This window comes from Pelodiscus sinensis, chromosome 22 (assembly GCF_049634645.1).
Source record: "Pelodiscus sinensis isolate JC-2024 chromosome 22, ASM4963464v1, whole genome shotgun sequence".
NCBI lineage: Eukaryota > Metazoa > Chordata > Testudines > Trionychidae > Pelodiscus > Pelodiscus sinensis.
In genome coordinates this window covers 5379569-5397592 of record NC_134732.1, presented here as the reverse complement: position 1 = coordinate 5397592, position 18024 = coordinate 5379569, and the positions used below count along the sequence as shown (strand labels likewise).

General features: G+C 42.6%; 1 protein-coding gene across 7 annotated transcripts in view; it reads left to right on the top strand.

Moving 5' to 3' along the window:
• The first annotated feature begins 6296 nt into the window (after positions 1-6296).
• The window catches only part of TNC (tenascin C), a 104256-nt gene continuing 92528 nt past the window's right edge, over positions 6297-18024 (top strand). Inside the window, exon 1 of one of the 7 annotated variants that reach the window (XM_075905935.1) lies at positions 6297-6601. The gene's annotated coding sequence lies outside the window, so the exon portion shown is untranslated. The remainder of the gene's footprint in view (positions 6602-18024) is intronic. The other 6 variants (XM_075905937.1, XM_075905938.1, XM_075905939.1 and 3 more) reach the window with 6 other exon arrangements.

The window sequence follows — 18024 nt, the reverse complement described above, 5'->3', positions numbered from 1 at the left end:
TGGGGTCCATTTAGTCAAGTAGAAAGACCCAATCTTTCCACAAATCTTTCATATAATACAAAGACTTTTCCCCCTTACTGATCTACGCTTCAGCTTTCTTCCACCAGGGGCCATTAGCTCAATGTTATTTTTACTTCTAACTTCGGTGTCCACTGTGACTAATTAGTTTTCCTCTTCACTGTTTCACTTTTGCAAAAATCTCAGTCTTTTTATCTGGATTCACGTAGACACATTACAACAGAGCTACATTTCTAACTTGCTTGGCATTCTGGAAAAGCAACCTGGACTAGTAATACGAAAAGGAGAACAGTCGGGATTCCTGAAGTCCTGCGCTAGCCGGCAGAAGACATTGTCACAGCCTGTCACGCTGACCTGTCATGTCTCAAGAGTATGAGTACCAAGCTCAAGGGGGACTGTTAAGAAGCAGGGCAAAAAATGTTTGAGTTCTATATTTAGATTTCATCAATCAATTATCAAGTGTGAACCCCGCATGCACAATAGCAGCCTTGCCATGGAGTCACAGAGAATCTCCTTGGGTATGCGGCTCTCCTTGCCATCCAAGGAACCTTACCTTTGTGACAGACAATTCCTTAAACTAATGATCACAGCCATGGGTGGTTGGTGAAGGTAGGACTGTGCCCTACCTTGTCTCTTGTCCTAGCTGAAAACTCCCAGTCTTAGAATCATAGAATCGCAGGCCTAGAAGAGATCCCAGGAGTCATCGAGCCCAGCCCTCTCCCCAAAACAGGACCAATCCCAACTCAATCATCCTAGCAAGGACTTTGTTAAACTGGGAATTAAAAAAACCTCTAGGGATGGAGATTCTCCCACCTCCCTAGGGAATCCATTCAGTGCTTCGCCACCCTCCTAGGGAAATAGTTTTTTCCTAGTATCGAACCTAGATTGCCCCCCTTCTTAACCTCTTTTTGTATGGAAGCTGTTCCACATTCCTAATCCTAGAAAAGTCAGTCCATGTGATCTCTATTCCTCTGCCTTTGATTTACCTCCCAACTTTGCAGTAACTGCAAATTTGCTCAGTTTTGCTGGAAACAAATCTCCTCACAAGCGCTTGTACTTGAATGTTTCCTGGGGTCTAAAGCCATTCACTCCAGGTATCTATTCCACTGATCATTTATTTTTAATGAGGCAGATTCATTTGAGTTGCTGCTTTTCTGTCTGCATAATGCCACCGCGGGTTGTGTACATTATTAGGGTACGTCTACACAGTAGCATTATTTGAAAATAACTTAGTCCGTGTCTACACTGCAGGCAATTATTTTGAAATAGTGTTGAAATACTGTCAAGCTGGAGGACTTCTGACTTTGACTCATGTAACCCTCATTGTAATTGGGAAGTCGGAGGAAGAGTGCTCTTATTCAAAATAAGTGCTCGAAATAAGCTATTTCGGAATAAGCTACACAATTGACAGAGCTCGATTTGCTTAGCTTATTTTGAGTTAAGCCCTGCTGTATAGATGCACCTTTAGTGGCCTAGCAGGATCCACTAAAAACATAAGACTTCTCAGTGCTTCAGGCAAGCTGCTTTCAAATCTTATTGTCCACCATGATCTATTCTAGGCTGCATTATTCTGAAAGAGAATAGGCAAGTTTGTTAGGAATTCTAATCACCAGTAATTAACTCCCTGAGTGCCTGTAATCAATTTTCCCATAATATGATGTGATTTAATGTTCATCTGACCAATGTTTTCTAGAATCTCAATCCCTGAATATGAGACACTTGACTGGGATGTCCTGCACTTTACCATTAGAATCCAGTCATCCCTGGACACATCTAACCCTTATGTCCTTTTCAATGTGTCTTGATGTTCTGTAAAAACATGTCTTCACCAAGCAGAAGATTGAAGCTGACATGATCGATCTTCTGGAGTTTGATTTAGCAAGTTTAGTTAAGAGCCACTAAATCAAACTCAGAGGGTGTCTCCATTGGCAGCTGGTTCTACTGCTCCTGAGAGAACTAAGGGAAGCCAACTGGAGCATTTGTTCCCGTTGGCTCCCACTGTGAGAATGGTGGGGACACTCGAATCAAGGTGCGTTGACTCCAGCTACATAATTAACACTTTTGCTTTCATGTAGCATGAAATTCCTACCTCCCCCCTCTCTCTAAAACAAAGCTTGCTGTCGAATTTTATTTCTCAAGAGTGAATGCTGCATGCTGTGAGACATAGGGTTCTGTCCTGTTTGATATGGACCAGTGCCTAAATGTGCATCTCTGATCCAGAATCCTTTACAAGCGAACCTTACCACCCCATTGATTCAATTTTGTTTTGCTTCTCATTCAGGGAAACTATTAATACTGAAAAAACTTAAAAAACAACAAATAGTCTGGTAGCACTTTAAAGACTAACAAAATATACTGATACATGCATTAAAACATGATTAGGGAGGGGTGAACAAGATAGGCTAAAACTAGAACACGCCTGTTAACAGGAACAGGTCTGAACTTTTACCTGACATAAATCTTATAGGGAACCGTGTCTGCATTTTACATAGAATAGTGGGTGGAGACAACAAAGAGGAAAATAATGGCTAACAGGTTTTAACAAGTGAAGGCAAAAGGTTGTTATTAACAACAGTTACCAAGAGAAAAACAGAGTGAAGGACTTTTCACAATCTGCCACTTTTAGCTTTCTGTGACAGATTATAAGTGTAAGGATTGGGACAATGAAATAAACTGTTTCCTAAGCATCGCCTAAGAGACTGCTAGAAGGGACAACCCTGAATGAATCATAAATACAAGCACCATAGAACAGAGGTTTTCTTCTCTTAGATCAGAGCATTGATGCATCGAGTCTAGGATCATGCTTCAGCAGTAGCCAATAATTGAAATGTACTTGAGAAATGGGAAGTACCATGGCCTGTGTTAGACAGGGGGCCAGACAAGATTATCCTAACAGTCCCTTCTTGTCCTAAATTATGACCCCATGACCTTGTGAATGCCCGTAATACTCTTAGCCAACTGAGCAATGAATATATGGGGGAGAAACCTCTCCTGACCCCCGTTATGTTTAAATGCCAAATAGATCACACTGCACCCAGGGTTCAACTTTTTGCTTTACACAAGAGCCAGCTGTGGGGGGAGATCTGTCGTAGATCAAGTGAGCAAAGTTGGAGACATGCTCATGTTCTGTCTATCCAACGCTCCCACTGGAGTGCTGGGAGAGATATCCTCATGATAGAGCAACAGTGGAGGATTTCCCTATCATTGTCAGTGCAGCTTGAAAGAAGATGCAGTCCAGGTCCCACCTGTCCAGAACCATGGGGATGTGGTATGTTTAGAAGACAGTGGTTGGCTCTTAGCATGTCTCCAACTTCTCTCCCAGGTTCTATTGGCGATTCGTTCATGGATTGCAAGGCCAGACGAGACCATCTTGCCTGACGCCTCTCTACCACACAAGGCCCAAAATTTCTCCAAAGTCTTTCAGATCATCCCAGCAGACCTTTTGGAAGAGCATCCAATTTCGATTTTAAAAATGGTGAATGATGGAAAATCCACCATGAACTTTGGAAAATTGTTCCAATGGTTAATTACTCTGACTGTTAAAAATGTGCATCTGATTTCCAACCTGGAATTTTTTTTGTTTCAACTGCCAGTAGGGGGACACAAAGGGTGTGTCTACACGGTAGACCTTAACTCAAAATAAGCTATGCAAATCGAGCTATGTCAATTGCGTATCTTATTTCGAAATCACTTATTTCGAAATAGGGAATATCTACACCGCACTTACGTTGAAATAGAACACTCTTCCTCTGACTTCCCTTATTCCTTGTACAATGAGGGTTACAGGAGTCGGAATAAGAAGTCCTCCAGGTTGACAGTATTTCAACATTATTTTGAAATAACTGCCTACTGTGCAGATACAAACTACGTTATTTCGGAATAGCGCTAGTTATTTCAAAATAGTGTTGCACTATAGACATACCCAACTTTTTGAAAACAGAACTATATGTAAACAATTAAAATACAGGACTTGTCATAAATTGGAAGGGGGAGGGAAGGGAGGTTTGAAAGCCTTCTTGTGTATTGTGTATTCTTGACAAGCTCTGCAGCTAATTGGAAAACAGGACAAATGTTTTGCACCTCTTCCCCCCAAAACAAAGTGTGAACAAAAATCACCCTGCTTTTTCACAGAAAATCAAAATTTGGATGCTTCACCAGCTTTATCCCTGATGGTCCTGAGCTGTCTGGGAAAAATAGAAGCCGCTGTTAACAAAGGATAAGCACCACCACTGTAAAAAAATGAGATATTTGCAATAGCCAGAATATAAAGAACAGATGCGAGACAACTGGTAACATGGAGATTTTGGAGCGCAGTGGTAAGAAACACTTTGCTTAAATACATCCTTAGTTTGTGAAGCCCATAAATCCCGTTTCTCTTTAACCCTGTACATAACTACTTCCTGAATCACAATTCTCTCCTGAATTCATGTATGCAGAGACGCAAACACACTAGATGTTACCAAAACAGTCACAACTGGAGATTTTGTTGACATTTTTAAACTTGGGGGGGAGGCAAATTGGAGGAAATTTCCAACAATCTTGTGATTTCTTCCCTTGGTTTTTGGACTGATTGTGGATGTGGGTGGAATTATCTGAACTGTGACACTTCCATTTACCTTTCAAATGGGAGGAAGCGTCCAATACAAAATTTAATTTTCCATATCTTTCTCACCCGCTCCAGCTGATCCACAAGCGAGTCAAACAATAGAACGATGTGTCATTGTTTTTAAACAGAGACTGGATAATCTTCTAACCATTTGTATCTGGAACAATTATTATGAAAGTCTCAGGATTCAAGGTTTAAGATGACTGCCCCAGGTCAGGATTTCTTTTCCTCCGCTTTCTCCCTGTGTAGCAGAGCACAGCTGACCATATCTATTATGCTTGTCATGTGTAAGGGGCGGGAGGGGGGGGGGGGGAATAGGATATTCCCTGGAGTGTAATTCCCCTAACACAGCAAGGACAGGTTGCTGCTGGAGGCAGGCTACTGGACTTGATAGACATGTGGTCTGATGCTTTGTGGCAAATCCTGAGTTCCTAGGAAAAGCCAGGTGACAGGAGATGCAGTCAGATGGGTGAAGTAGCTGGAAGGAGCCAGTCAACCAATTTTAATTCCAGCCAGGATCCAGGTGGTGCCCTTAGATTGTAGATCAAAAAAGATCCCTCTGGTTTTTTAGGAGCTTGATTCATCACTCGTTGAAGCTAACCGCTCTCTTTGCACCGACTTCAGGGACTTTGGCTTGCCAAAGGGAGTGCATCCGATGGCCGTGCTTGCTTACTGGAAGAACCTCAGAGATGTGTGATTGGGACAGAAGCTAGGGGAAGGCAGGACTGAAACTTAGAAGGTTTTTTAAAAGGTAAGTAAATGGGGTGGCTTGAATGGGCCAGTTTATAATGCCCGATAGGAAAAATTTGTGAGTTTTCTGACTCCCTTAAGTTGGGACACCCCTAATCCTTAATCACAAACCTGAGGTTCAAGCGAGGAAGAGAGAAAACAAAAAGATGCCCTTGGAATACACTGTGCAGAGTGGTCTGTGAATTACTGATAGCATTGGGAGAGGAAAGGGGTTGAGAGTGGGGGGGGGGCTTTGTCCCCAAATGGAAGAAACACCAGCATCACAAAGGAGAACAGATTATCTCTCCAAACACCCCCACGCACTCCCGACACATAATCCTGTTTGATTGGCTCCTGAGAAGAAAGACAAGGCTTCTCTTTTCTCCGTCCTTTCCAAGGCGTCTGGCCGGAGCTCAGCTCAGACTTTGCTCCCCTGATTTCCCCCCCTTCACCCAGCCTTTGAGTTTGCAGCAGCCCAGAGACATTTGTTAATGAGACATGCAAGGTTGCAATTCCCTGGGCCTCCTCCTCATCTGGTGTAAACGGGCATCAATCCAGGGACGTCTGGCTGATTTACAGAGGCTGACGGGGCTGGGATGTGTGAGAGGTACCATTGGACCCGGACTCTGCAGGACACCCTGACTGGAGTTTGTTTCACAATATTAATAATGGGGGGTGGCGTTGTGGGGGGAGAGACACTAAAAACTCTGACAATATACTTTGCTGATGCTGTAAGGAAAATATTCTCTCTGAGTCACTTGCCCTGTGCTGACTTTTTTTTTTCCCTCGTGAAGCTGGGGGTTTCCTTCTTTAGCCATAAACTCATGCAAATACCTTTGTGTGTGTGCGTGAATGTGTGTGTGTGTGTGCGTGTGTGTGTTTCACAAGCTAACCCACGCTCCAGAGGGACTCTGGAGGCTGTTCCTTTAATTCGCCAACTGAAAGGGGGAGAAAAAAAACCGTGGAAAGCTTGCCTTGAGGCATCCCATTACAGTGGAATGAGACAAGGATCAGAGCTTCTAGCTCAGCTATAAAAACCAGGCAGAAGCTGGCTGCTCTGGCCACAGTTTGCCATACTGTCAAACCTCTCCCTCTCGCTCAGATACACACAGACTGTAAGACAAGACAACTTTTCCTCAGTTTTGACAGGACAGCAACAAAGTGGAAAGGCAGTGGCTGACTTTTACATCCTATTTATTTCATGGAGGCTGCTCGTGGTAGGATCTGAGTCATATCAAAGCTTGTAAGGTAAGTCTGCTTCATCAGACAATTGTTAAATCTAAAAAACCCCAAAAGAACAGCAGCAACAACAAAAAAAGCCCAGGAGCTTTTTCTATTTTTAAGCTTCAATCATAGAATCTGCCCTAGTGAACTTTACAGTCACAGCTTTTATTCATTGTGAACTGCCAGAAGATCTCATCTGGGAATGTTTTTTCATGAAGTGTGCATGTGTTCAGTCTGTTTTTATTTTCTGGTGTCTGATATAATCAGATGATTGTCTCAATGGCATTGGCTTGATCGAATGAATGAACCAATGAATGAATGAGTGTTGGGATTGTTGAGTGCTAGATTCTGTGGAAATGCAGACAAAATGTAGATGACAAGGTGGGTACAAAATGCACATCTGCTTGAAGTGGAATTCCTCAGGTGTATTTTGCTACTCAGGCAACTAAAGAAAGTGTCCCCCATAGGAAAGCTAACCCCCATAGGAAAGCTAACCCCACTTCTAATTCTGAGACACTTCAAATCATTCCCATCGCTAGACTGTGATGTATGAAGTGAAAAGGTTTGGAAAGGTTTAAATTTTTAACTGGCCACTTACACTCACACTTGTGCACATTTTTTTCCTCCCCCCTCCACTGAGCTCCAGTTTCTTCCAGTGACATCTGACTCTGTACTGGGGAACAAAAGACAAAGACAGACACAGCTGGTATTTTATTACTAAGTATTTAAAACAGAGTAAGGGGACTCCAGAGTAGAGGGTTGAAATTCTGCTAGCATGCTAGGTAAAAAAAAAAGGGCCACGTTGAGTGCTAATCAGAGTTACTTTGTTATGCTTAACCAGTTCTCTGTGCATCACAGTTTTGTGGTAACCCTAAGCGATGATCTTATTGACCTAAATTGGTATGACTGAGAGAGAAGATTATAATACTTGACTCTGTGTGATCGCTGAGTCCTACTTTCTGCAGTTAAATCTTTTGAAGTGTTTTTCTTACATGTTGTACAACTTAATGTCTGGTTAGTTGGCAGAACTGATTCCTGGCGAGTCTTTTCATCTTGACAAAACTGTCATTGCACTGGGCAGGTAAAATGTTATGTCTGTCTGGCATAAATAGAAAACCAGGACATGTCTCTAGTCACACACACCGTCCAGTGGCATAGGAATGTATTCTTTACCAACTCTTCAATTTATACAGAAGCTAGAACAAAAGCCAATATTCTGCAGTTATCCAATGAATAGGGCAGAAAGTCTGATGTAATATCTCCCCCCGCATTTAGCAAATGCGTTTTATGAATGTTCATTTTTAAACTTCCCCTACAGTTGCTGGAATAAAGTAGTAGAGAGGAAAACATATAACTGCACATGTTAAGTATGTTAGCAAACATGCTCTAACATGTATCAGGAGGTTTTAGCTAGGGTACCTGGATGATTTAGTTAGGGTTGATCCGGCTTTGGGCAGGGGGATGGACTTGATGACTCCTGAGGTCTCTTCCAGCTCTCGGATTGTATGATTCTGTGATTCTATACCTATATGTACCCTGTAATACTTCAAAACCAGAGCCTTTAAATGGGATGTATTCTCTGATGCCTTAGCAAGTGTTGGAACACTTTTATAACAGAGAACTAAAGAGAGACCTAGACATAGAATGAGAGTTTCTCTTTTGTGTCTTTTCATTTCACATTTCTAAGTAATAAAGCTTAAACATTACATTTTTTTGATTAAATCAATAGGGTCAATTCAAATCAACCAGTCTAACCTCACTGCATTTTTCACTGGTGGTGAATTTTGGACACACTACTAATGGGAGAGTTCATAGTCTGTCTCATGCGGCGGTTGTTCCACCTCTCCTGTACCAGCCCAGGAAAGAGCTTGCATCTGAAATGAACATGGGGATTAGCAGCTGTAAAAGAGCAGAGTAAGAAAGGATTATTCAAAGGACCCTGGCCTGCCCACTCCCTCATTGGCCCCTTTGCATTCATTGTCAGCTGCAAACTAGTATTCACGTGCTAGATTTTCTCTTCATTAATTTCATCCTCTGTCTCCTTTCATGCTAGAGAAGAGGCTTTTCTAGTTACTGTATTGATGCTTTGCGAGCAATGGAAGAGCCCCATGATCCACAGAAAAGCATGTATCTTGCATATTATAGCTTTGAGTCTTGTCTGACAGCGAAGTTGGTGTTATCTAGCGAGAGGCATCAGACAGTACGTATTGCTGAACTAGCACCAATAAAGGGAGTTCTAAAAAACCTTCAGTCCTTCCTCTGAGTTAATGCTCCTAGATGGCCCATAAAATGTGGCTCAGAAGCACTTCCCATAGTTACTCTAACTTTGGCCAGAGTGTGTAATTTTTATAGGGAAAAGCCCTTCTTTTCCTAGCCCTGCCACACTCTGGTTAGGCTATTGGCTGTCTCCCTCCCCAAAAATACTTGCAGTTAACCTTGACTATCATGTTACCCCACCTGGAATTTCTATTGGTTTTGAAGTTAGACAATGGTAGCTTATCCTCCCTAAACCTGACCTTTCTCAAATCCCTATAATAAACCAAAGGACTCTTTTATAGGTGCAGATGTTCTGGGATGCTTTACAAAGACTGTCAAAGCTCTCTTGATGACAGATATTCTTTTGCTTAGGGATAAGCGGGACCAGATTAGAGAGCAAAAGAGTCTCTGCTTCTCAGGGTAGATTCCATACTCTCCTTTCTATCTGCTGTCCCAGAAGAAAGACAAAATACTGAACTGAAAATGGGCTTGAAATACTGTGGTGGTTTCAAGTTTAAAGCTTAGCAGCTCCGTAACCTCCAAGGATTTTCTCATGCAAAATAATGGCCACCCACTTACAGCTGTTTGCTACTCTTCTGATACTACACATAGCTCATCTAATGTTTGTCTAGACCTCTATGACTTTGACATGTGAGGCATATTGGAAAGTGTTACGTATTAATTTGGTATTTTGGGTTGCATGAATTGACAATGAAGAATGTGGGCTTATATCAGGTATCTCCTGTGCCTAGCATTACATAATCTCACCCTTACAGAGCTGCTAAGGTGACTTTAATTATAATTAGAGTGTAGAAAACTTCTTACTGCATAAGATCTGGGTTCCAATTTGAACTTGGACACAAATGAAAGTGTCAGGGTGGTTTCTGCCTCCTTCCCAGATAGTCATTTGTCTGCCTTACAAACTCCACAGATAATTAAATAGAAGAGACGCAGGGAAGTTGAAAATTACTCCAGTCTGAAATCTGGGACTTGATATATTCAGCCCTGGACATGTGCCATAAAGGCACTGCTAAGTAAAGAGCCAATGACAGTTTTAAGGGTTAATAGCCCATAAACCTCCAGGGTTAGACATGCATGATTTATACCACTGGAAAATTAGGAATTTCATTCTCTCAATGGTAGAAAGAATTTATTTTGAACTCTGGCAGGCTGTAAGATATTGGTCTGTACAATATGTTCTGATTTACCATCTTGTTTCCCCCCATCTACCTAATTTAAATCCTTCTATGGCTTTTTTTTCTAAGCAGCACCGTCGCAGGAACTGTGACGGTCATAAAACCAATAACTTATGAATGAAATAAGCCTGAAGATCTCGCAAATCACTAATATCTCATTCCAGATAATAGCTGTAGCATGGTTCCAGAAAGAACATTACAAAGGAAGTAGGGAATCAGAATGTCATGATTTTATGGACCAGGCTCACATGATTTTCCAGGGTTGGAAAGCTTGTGACAGACAATACAAATCTTTTTAGGACCAGGAAAAAGAGGACCTAGATTTGTGCCTGAAAATAAACTTGAGTCCCTGAGCCATGGAGTGAAGATAACGGTTGCGGATCAATGCTGAGCTGTAGGACTTATTCTCATTGATAAAGTGTTTTCAGTGGCTGGAAAGGACTTGCAATGGTCTGAAATCAACTATCATGGTCCATAGTGATGAAGGCAGAAACCATATATTTGGCTTGCTATTACTACTTCAAGACAGGAAGTGCTACTGCACCCCTTAGTGTTACTGCCTAGGACCATTGCCTTCAATAGACTTTGGATCAGACATCTTAACAAGCTATTGTTGTTATGACTACATTACTAGTATGACTACATACTCTTTGTGCTAGGTGTTATGTATACATATAGGACACATCAATACTTACCGGGAGATCGATGCTCAAGAGCTTGATCTTCTGGTGTTTGATTTAGCCGGTCTAGTATAGACCGGCTAAATCAAACTCTGAGGGCTGCTCCCACCGGCATCCAGTACTCCTCCTTTTGAAAGAAGTAAGGGAAGCCAAGGGGAGCATTTGGATGTGAGGAGTGTGGATGCCACCAAGGCTCAGCTTAAGGTAAGCTGACTCCAGCTACACAGTTTACGTGCTGAAGTTGCATACCTTAAGCCGACCTTCCTGGCCTAGTATAGACCAGGTCATAGTGAGATTCACTATTCCCCAGAACCTTTCCCAAACAGAAACATTCTTATTACTGATGGCTTTAATAGCACTTTCTGAGGCTGAAACGAAAGAAGCAGACAGTTGTTTGAAGAAGAAAAATGCCAGCAAGGAACAAAATGAACAATTCTCAGTTACATTACTGAGCTATTTAAGGTTCCATGGAGCTGTGGGGTGTGTACTGATTAAACATCCCTGTAAATAGCGCACTGTCTGCTTGTGCGTTCCTCCCTCCAGTCAATCCAAGTTGAAATTGAATGCCTTCTGCAAGTGGGAAATATTAAAACCTGGACATTCCTCCAGCAAATCAAATCCCACTAAGGGTGATGGAACTAAGGTGCACAAATGGTTGGGGTAGGAGTGAGAGGGAATTCTTTGGGACACAAGAGCTATCTGTTGGCCTAGCATGATGTTTGGTTGTATAAGGAAGGTGTATTATGAAGTCCATAGTGCTGTGCAGAACCTTCCCCACACACACACCTTTACCTATGGTCTTTTTCTTGCATTAGTAAGTAGGGGTATGTCTAGACTGCATTCCTCTCTTGGCAGAGGGATGCAGATTAGGCAGGTCGACATTGCAAATGAGGCAGAGATTTAAATATCCCGCACCTAATTTGCATAAAAATGGCCACTGCATTTTGCTGACTTAGCACTTTCTCGACAGATCCCCCTGTTGGCCATTTTTATGCAAATTAGGCACGGGATATTTAAATTCCTGCCTCATTTGCAATGTCGATCAGCCTAACCTGCATCCCTCTGCCGAGAGAGGGATGCAGTCTAGACATACCCTAGGAGAAAAGCTATTGCAACATCAATGTGATTTGGATTATACATATATCATCATAGGACTCCTCTCCAGGTCCAAATCCCACTGTTAAGAAACCAAGCAATTTAGGGCCATATCCACACCGGATATAAATCAATGTAGCTACATGGCCTCTGTAAGAACTAGGCTACCTTACATCAGCTGAGGCCATAGCTCAAAACTGCACAACAAATCACAAGTCAGATATTGCTCCCTGGACTATGGAGCCAATGGAAATTATGTCGCATCTACCTCCATCCCCCTTACATATAACGGGCTTATTTGTAAGTTGGATTCAAAAGACAAATTCATTCCCAGTTGACTCAGCCATTAGAAATATCCTCAAATTGACATCCTTAATAGTATTGCCACTGTAGTTTCAATAAAACTAATCTTGGCTGTTGCCAAGTTTTAAGAACTTCTAACCAGAAAATCCCTGTGTGCAAAGAGCCCCAGGCATTTTGTATTCTTCAGCAAATGGAGAGCAACTTTGCCAAGTTTTCATTCGGTCATCCATCACGTATTAGCCATTCTTCCTCAGCAATAGGGGAGCACTGGTGGCTACTCATAAAGATTACTCACACAGAAAATGCTTTCCTTTTCAACAGAACTACATGAGGAACAGAAAGGAAGCTTTCTTCAATTCATATAGCTGTTCCGTTTCCAAAGCTCTAACAAAAATGATATTGTTTCATGGCTGGAAAACATATCCTTTTTAGCATTTGTCTAAGAAGAATATGGTGCTGGAAAATTAATCCTTTTAATACAGAGATAAACAACAAGCAAGTCTTAGAAATAAAAAAGGCCCATCAGGGTATCTGTTAGATACCTTGCCCATCCCCTTGCTGAGGTATAGATCTTGCAAGAGATGGATTGCATAGACATTTAGGGTATGGCTAGACTACAGGGTTTTGTCAACAGAGGCTTTGTTGACAGATACTGTTGACAATGCCTCTGTCGAAAAAGCGTCTAGACTACAGCCAGTTCTGTCGACAAAGCAAGCTGCTTTTTCGACAGAGTCTAGACGCTCTCTTTTGAAACAGCACAGTGTTGATGCAATAGCGCCTTTTGTCGACAGAACTCTGTCACTAAATGGCATTATTCCTCGTAGAATGAGGTTTACCGCCGTTGACAAAACTGCCTCATTCTGTCGACTTACTGTCGACAGAATGCAGCGGTAGTGTAGATGCAGGTATAGTTTTGTCGACGAAAGTCCACTTTTTTTGACAAAACCCTGTAGTCTAGACACACCCTTAGACTGCAGTTTTTCAAGAGGACTCATGAAGGGGTCCTGAAACTGGTTATTTTCCTTTGAAAAGCATTGGGCAAAGGGCCCACAGAAAAAATCAGTCAGGGACCACACACAAGTGCAAAGCAAAAAATCCCTAAAACCTTCACTGATGTAGCCCCCAAATGAGAAGGAGAAAAACACTCCCCACATTCTCCTCACACAGCAGAGCCGTGGGGGCCCATGCTAGTAGATTTTGTGTGTTGCAGCCCCCCATAGGGGCAGGCTGGAGCACTGTTGTGGGCTCTCCAATACTGGGGGGAGGAGCCCTGAGCCTTGAGGGCTGGATCCAGGCAAGTCAGGGACCATATATGGCCCCTGGGCCTGAGGTTCCCCACCCATGGTGTAGTGGCTGTGATTTGGCCAAACACATGTGATAGTCTGCCCTAGTTCACCAGAGCAATTTAAGCACACGCTTTAAAGATTCTTGATGAACTAGGGAGTTCATCTTCAAGTTTAACTCTGTGGACCTGAGTCTCCACTCTGTAGAATTGTCTTAGAGGGGGTGTAATGTTTTTCACTCTGATGCTCAGGCCCCTCAATCCTCTGGTCCATGGGGTTGCTTCCCTTCACACCCACCCTTCCAGTGGACGTCATGATGGGTATCGGCATCTCTAAGGTATCCAACACCGTGGTACATAAGCACCGCTAAGCACACTGCTTTCCAGGAAAGCAATCAAAGTGTCATTTCCCCATAGGCTCACAATTCTAGCGACCTCTTGATAACTTAATTATTGTGCTGCCAGGTTTGATAGAAAGGGTACAGGAGCCAAAGAGTGTGACAGGCCAAAATGGATTGGAAATGGATTTCCTCTTGCGGGACATTCTCAGTTGGACTCTGAACAGGGTCACATCTCTGAAGCTATGTCCCTGCTCTGCTGATCTTATTTTACTGATTACATTACCCTCGATAAAGCACTGTCATGGGCATTGTGGAAAAGACAGTTTATACCCATCAGTCATTTGTTTTGATTCATTTGGGATCTCTTACAACCAGACTGTGAACCCTTTCCTCACATTGGTGGTCAACCACACACATGCCCATTAGGTGTAATGGCTCACAATTGTGACTAAGGCATTTACAGTCTGGCTCTGAGTTAATAGAGTTATTTTAAAGGGACAGGACCTGATTCTCAAGTATTCTAAGGCCACTTTACTCTGAATGTATGAAGAAGTTTTAGGACAGGTCCTCACTAGACCTAGAAGCTCAGATTAAGTTACACAACTCCAGCTATGTAAAATATGTAGCTGGAGTCGACTTACTTTAAGCGTGGTGCCATCTTCACAGTGGGAGGCCTCCTGTTGGCTTCTCTTACTCCTTGTCACTGCAAGGAGTACCAGCACCAATCAGAGCCACCCTTAGCATTTGATTTAGTGGATCTCAACTAGACCCACTAAATCGAACCAGAAGATTGATCTCTAATGCAGGAAGTGGAAACGTGGCCTGACAGTGGGTGAAAAAGCTTGAAAATGATATGTAAACGTTACCAGATGGGTGCAAAGGACCTAGTGTAAATGTGAATCAGGCCTGCAGTGTCCAATTTATCTTCAGTTGCTTTATCTATGGACTGACTTGTCTTAGTAACCGGGGAGCTGTGAGAATTGCATGGAGAGTTGGAAGTTGAATAGTACCAAATGCACAACACACCTTGTATAACATCCAGCCAGTTGTATTCTAAAGAAACTCCAGCTTGTCCAGGACGTAGCTGCCTGTGTTGACCTGATTGTAATGTGACCTGCATCCATGTAGGCCAGGAGTACCTCTCATGGAATTGCACCAATGGAAAGCCAGCGTGTGTGAGAGGAGACCTGGGTCTGTTCAATGTTTTCTGGTGGACAGAATATATTAGGCCTGTGCTTCGTTCACTTCATTGTTTGAACTTCATTTCTTTTCTGCATGCAATGTGAGGAATGGGTTTTCCCATGGGCAATCTGATGATCTTAGAGACTGCAATCGGCCTTCTCCTTTGATTTAAGTGTGTTGAGTTCAGGGGAGATCTGCTAGTATTATATTTGGCCCTGCCTGCCTCCTTAGGTTCCTCAGCTCAAGTTGCCAACAGACACAGCTCTTGAATGGAGAGATCCTTAGTTAATATGCTCAAGAGAATGGTTCAGGATATTCCTTCAGGATTTTCAAATCTCTCTTTCCCTCAGCAGAACCTCCGTTTAGGGACATTCCAACCAATGCACAAAATTTGTCTGTTCCTGAAGACTTCTTGCCTGGGTGCAATCATTAACTCAATCCACTACTTGCTCAGAGCTGCCTGTGTACCTAGATTTTCTGTTCTGATACAAGCTAAAAGCTTTTGCTTTATATCAAAGTACAAAGAAACATTTCAAGCTGAGTTAACAAGGAAAGATCAATTATTTTTTCCAAGTGCTTTGCCCATTTCCCTCACTGTTTTATGGATTTGATCCATTGAGGAGGTTGGATTTTGGAGGGGTTTGGGGTTGTTGGGTTTTTTTTTTTTTGCGCTCTCTGGAGTTGACTCCACTCCATCTCTCCCTCTTGACAATATTTTTGTTCATCAACTAGAGGGTCTCAGGAAGGATTTATGACTCTATTCTGGGTTTCGAAAGAAGCAAGTTCTTGATTTCATGATAACTGACAGAAATAGGCCAAGCCACTATCTAGCCTGGGGGAAGACAGACTTCTAGGAATTACTTCTGTGGTCTCATATGTGTGGTAAAATGTGCATGTTCCTGTGAATTTAAAGTGCTAGTACCAAGGACAGAGGAGTTCCCAGCAGGGATGGAATGAACCAAGTAAACCACCAGTTCTTTATAAAGTGAGGGGTTGTCTCAAGGGAAGGATGCCAGCTCAATACCTCAGCACCTAGTAAGAGAGAGTTGTACCCTTGGGGTTGGGAAGAACGCAATAATAATTCATGTAGTTGAGAGCTGGTGTGGTCTGTGGGAAGCATCCTCCCAGTATGTAATCTGCAGAGCTGAAATCATTATGTGGTTAAAGCCAAGCAAAATTACAAACTGCAGTACAAATAACCACAATCATTACTTAAAATAGTCTTCTGCCTCTCAACCAATTGCCACTGATATCTTTTAAATGCTGCGGCTTTTTCCAGGCCAATGCACAAGTGTGTTAATTGTGTTCTCTAGTTACAGCTAAATCAGAAAGAAGAATACTACTTCATTGGCCTCTATATACAAAGATCCTTCCACAAAGAAAGGATAGTGGAATGTTTGGCTTATGGAATGGGATGTTAGATAATTGCATGCTGGCTTTGTGACCCTGGGAAGTAGTTTAAAGATCCTTGGTTAATTTCATCCCTGGACAGTGGGCACTGATTAGTTTCAACGGAGGACCTCCACCGGATGAATGTTATCTCCCAGTGCTTATGTCACCCACATATCTCGTGTGGATCACTGTCCAATGCAGTGGCACTTGGACCACTTACAGCAACAGATAAGAACAAGAGCCCTCTAGAGCAGTGTTTCTGAAAGTGCGCTGCAAAATCCCTTTCAGAAACACATTAACTGGCCCTCCCTGGTTTGTTTATTTACTGGCGCCGCGGCCACGGAGCCTCACGGCTGCCACTGGCTCCGTTTCACTCTTTGCAGCCAAGTGGAGCCGCGGGAAGCGGTGGCCTGGCCCACGCCGCTTCCCGCGGCTCCCCTTGGCTGCACAGGATGAAATGGAGCCAATCGGAGCCGCAAGGCTCTGTGGACGCGGCGCCAGTAAATAAACAAACTGGGGCAGCCAGTTAATGTGTTTCTCAAAGGGATTTTGCAGAGCACTTTCAGAAACACTGCTCTAGGGGCTGGGCTGAGAGCCAACTGGCTTTTAGCTCAAGCAGTAGAGGCTCCTACACTAAACTTCAGAAGTCCCAGGTTCAAATCCACCTGGTGGCGGTTACACTTATGTAACACTATTCACCTTTATACTCTTAGCAACATGTATGTAATATGTCCTGGCTTCAGTGTAACTCTTTCCACTTGATAACATACTATAGTTTTCATAGGAGCCCATGTCCTGTGAAATAACAGACACGACCGCAAGACAAGTCCTCTGATGGGGTTGATTGGAGGGATGAATTGGGCATGTTGTATCTATAGGCAGGGCAGGAGCATAACCACAGCTTTCTGCAACATGAACATTCATTGAAATGTAAATGAATATTACATGCTCTCCTCCCTAACGGCAAGTGTTAGCATAATTACAAAAGTGTTTTTAAAAAGCACAGCTGTTATGTTTTCAGTGTAATAAAAAGGGAAAGTGAAGACGTGCTATTAATCAAACAATGCTCTCCTTTTCACTATTGTAATTCTAGCACAGTGCATTAGGCTAGTGTGGGGGTCACTCCCAATTTAAACCACTGTCTGTGAGGAAAGAGGCCCTGGAAATCTTAGAACACAGGAAAAGGAACCAGACACCCAAAATATGCGTAAGGGGTTCCATGTGCGTGAAATGTGTTCATAGTTAGTGGTCATGCAAGCTCCATTTTGTTTTTACACACCCTCACCAGTATTGCTGACCCCAGGCATTCAAAAACCATGAACTTGGCCAGAAAATGATGAGAATGGGGCAAAAGAAGGGACTCATTTTATTTCTCTTACAATTTCTGAGCCTTTAAGTCATGCGGTCTTCCTACTTTCAAGCTTTTTCCTGCAGCTAGAAGGCTAGAAACTTATTTAAACAAAACCTGAAAAACCTGCGGGGGTTTTTCTTTAGATAATGTGGGGGTTTTAGATAATGTGATTGAGTTGATTTTTAGAAGAAATACCAAATATCACAAGACTCAGAATATCATGAGAATTACTCTTAGGCTACATTTACACTATGAGTTTTCTCGGCAAAAAAATGTGCTAATGAGAGACTCATTTGCATGAGTCACAATCTCATTTGCATATTTTCTGCCGATCCATTTTTTTTCACTAGGGGTTTTTGTGCAAAAACA